At 41.1% G+C, this 2,896-nt stretch overlaps 1 long non-coding RNA gene across 4 annotated transcripts in view; it reads right to left on the bottom strand.

Annotated features, from left to right (window-relative positions):
- Positions 1 to 2,896, bottom strand: part of LOC108446709 — a 92,226-nt gene that overhangs the window by 4,315 nt on the left and 85,015 nt on the right. For 3 of the 4 annotated variants that reach the window (XR_001862004.1, XR_001862002.1, XR_001862001.1), the window contains exon 2: positions 1,930 to 2,034. This is a non-coding gene — a long non-coding RNA (uncharacterized LOC108446709). Of the gene's footprint in view, positions 1 to 1,929; positions 2,035 to 2,682; positions 2,891 to 2,896 lie in introns of those variants that run through there. The other variant, XR_001862003.1, reaches the window with a different exon arrangement.

The following is a 2,896-nucleotide window of genomic DNA, read 5'->3' on the forward strand; positions in this document are numbered from 1 at the left end:
TGTCCTGCTGAGAAAAACAGAGCAAATGTCCTTCAGAAGAATATTGGCTCCTACTCTCTGCCTAGAGTGAACGAAGCAGTCAAATGATTCAGGAGGGTAGAAAAGATAAAGCGCTGCAAAGTAGAAAGTCAACACTATCAAATACTGGAAGACACCAAGGGCAGAAAAGAATAGAGGTTAGAAAGAAAGACATCTCTGGCAAAAAATAAGCAGTGGAGAAAGTACACTTAAAAGGGTATGTCAAGAAGCAAATTAATGAAGAAAATTTAAACAGCCTTAGCAAATTGAGGTATAAGTATGAGCAATATTCACGTGAATGTGTTCTTGAATCCAGTATGAAACTGCTTCCTGCACAAAAGACTGATCTGTGGGTTTGATAAATGTGTCTGAAATTGAAGACAAAAGGTAATTGAGCAGTTCAGGATATAGCAATGAGATTAGTGGGACGTAGCAAGGATCAGTAGGAGGATTCATTTTGTTAACCGTAGCAATCAATGACCTGAAAAAAGAAATGTTCAGCAAAACGATCAAACTCACTGATTCAAAACAAGAGACCAGTGAGTGCAAAGCCAAAGAGCCATTAAATGCAAGTGATAAGCAAAAGTGTGGGCAGATAAAAAGTATGCAATGAGAATTATTTACAAGGAAATGCATTTGAAAACAAAAAGTTTCTGGAAATTCGTAGTAGAAAAACACACAGTAAAGCAAAAGAACTTCTGTTACTCTGTAATTTGTCATATAAACAATGGTGTTGGTGTGTGCAGTAATTGTGGGGACAAATCAGCATTTTATCTGAAAAGCAGAGCATAAGGCTCTGTGGCTGAATGGGTCAAGGCTGAACTTTGTCTTTCATCTCTGGAAAGCAGATTACACAGCCCAAGCTGTGACCACAGTTTGAAGACATAAGGCCTCTATTGCATTTGCTGGGCACTGTAGGAATGGAAGTTGTCTCAGCAAAAGGAAGGTGAAGAGCTCCATATTTAAATACTCAGCTTTATTATTAGATAATCAGCCAACACTTCACCTTGATTTTTGTGCCAGTTTCCATGGAAACTGAAATCACATCTTGCAGCTGTCACAAAATTCTTCAGATCCTGCAGATCTCAGCTTCGACAGCACACCGTGCACTACAAATCTGGATTTTTAAATTGCAGCCACTAAAGTGGGGAACACAGAAGTTCCAGCAACTTCTTTCAGAGCTAGGTATACTCATTGCCAGCATCTGTAATTCCTACAGCAGTGTGCACAAAGACAGCAGATGCAGCCAATCAAAGAATCATAAAATCATAGAATGGCCTGAGTTGGAAGGGACCTTACAGATCATTTCCTTCCACCCCCCTGCCATGGGCAGGGACACCTTTCACTAGACAAGGTTGCTCCAAGTCCCATCCAACCTGGCCTTGAACACTTCCAGGGATGGGGCATCCTGTGCCAGGGTGCCAACACCCTCACAGTAAACAATTTTTTTCTGGTATCTAAATTAAACCTCCTCTCTGTCAGTTTGAAGCCATTTTGCCTTGTCCTGTCACTACATGTTCTTGTAAAAAGTCTCTCTCCACCTTTCTTTTCATCTCCCTTCAGGTAAGGGAATCAGGTCGCTCCAAAGCCTTCTCTTTTCCAGTCTGAGCAATCCCAATTCTCTCAGCCTTTCCTCACAGCAGAATTGTTCCAGTCCTCTGATCACCTTGGTGATCTCCTCTGGACTCATCCAACAGCTCCAGGTCCTTCCTGTGCTGAGCCCCCAGAACAGAAAGCAGCTCTGCAGGTAGGGTCTCACCTGAGCAGGGCAGGGGAGGAATCCCCTCCCTCTATCAGGGGGTTTTATAAAATACTGCAGTTGTACTACTGTCACAACTACAGGAGCAGATCATACTAGAGCACTAGGGAAAGCCTACCCCAGCCAAATAATTTTCTAATGCATTTACTCACAGCAGTCTTGGGAGGCAGGGAAGTGATATTATCACTGTTCACAGGAGGCAGAAGGGAGCCATGTAGAGATATGGAGCTTGCTCATGCAGAGGCAGCTGCAAATACCTGCATAAAATTCAAGATTAAAAAGATTATGACCATCTACCAAATCCTTGTCCTTCTGTTGGAAATCATATAACTTCCCTAATTTTTTAATTAATGGGTTTAATTAATTATAATTAATTTGTTTTATTTAATCATAACCAGTATATTAATTACAAGCAATGTATTAAATCACTTCTAGCCAGCATTTAGCAAAATTTAGCATGAGCAGGTATTGTGGGAATACAGCTTGGGAAAATTACAGAAACTTAAAAGTTTTGCTAAGTTAACTTTGATATGTTTTAATGGGTACGGCCCGTGAGAGACTGATGTATTGTTGAAATTGGATACAAGAAGTGAAGAATTTATGGACTACAAAGATGTTTGGCAGGAACCAGAAGGTAAAGAAGAAGCTAACTCAGTATATGAGCATTGGAAAGTCCCTGACAAAGGAAAAAAGATACTAAAAAAGACTTAAATTACTAATTAGCAGGAACAGCGGGCAATCCATAACCAAGAGAGGACAGAATACTAATTAACGAAAGAATTGTGTAATTTAGAATCAGTGAACATTAATTTCTTTGTTTGCTAAAAATATATACAGGTGAAGAAGCTTTATATCAGCATCTTGTGTAGAGAGAGGAAAATTTTGTCGGCCACACAGATACACACCTCTTGAGCAAGAACACAGTAACACCTTACTCGCTAGCACTAAAAGGCGGTGTTAGAGGTTCCGTCTATCCCGGAGGGCTTAAAAAGGCGGTGTTAGAGGCTCTGTCCATCCCGGAGGGTTTAAAAAGGCGGTGTTAGAGGTTCTGTCTATCCCGGAGGGTTCAAAAAGGCGGTGTTTGAGGTTTCTCTCTGCCGGCGCTCTCGGGGGTTTCCT

The sequence above is a fragment of the Corvus brachyrhynchos genome, unplaced genomic scaffold, assembly GCF_000691975.1.
Source record: "Corvus brachyrhynchos isolate BGI_N302 unplaced genomic scaffold, ASM69197v1 scaffold5, whole genome shotgun sequence".
NCBI classification, from domain to species: domain Eukaryota; kingdom Metazoa; phylum Chordata; class Aves; order Passeriformes; family Corvidae; genus Corvus; species Corvus brachyrhynchos.